Below are 262 nucleotides of genomic sequence, written 5' to 3'. Positions count from 1 at the left end.
GGCCTCGGGGAGCCGCCTGGCCCGCCGGGGCTCAGGTTACAAGTGACTGACAGCGTCTCCATGGCGAATAATTTGACTCCGACTATTGTCTGGCGCGGGCAGGCCCCGGGTCAAATAACCGAACCAATCAGGGCGCGGGCCGCCGCGCTTCTTGCCCGCTTAGAATAATATTATTAAAAAAGCAGCGAACGAGCTAAACGGGAGGGAGAGTGAGGGAGAAGCGAACCAGGCAGCCGCGGGCCGGCGGGCGGGCGCAGAGCAT

The sequence above is a fragment of the Orycteropus afer genome, unplaced genomic scaffold, assembly GCF_000298275.1.
Source record: "Orycteropus afer afer isolate SDZICR_OR568_19922 unplaced genomic scaffold, OryAfe1.0 scaffold00124, whole genome shotgun sequence".
Classification (NCBI taxonomy): domain Eukaryota; kingdom Metazoa; phylum Chordata; class Mammalia; order Tubulidentata; family Orycteropodidae; genus Orycteropus; species Orycteropus afer.
This window is presented reverse-complemented; position numbering follows the sequence as displayed.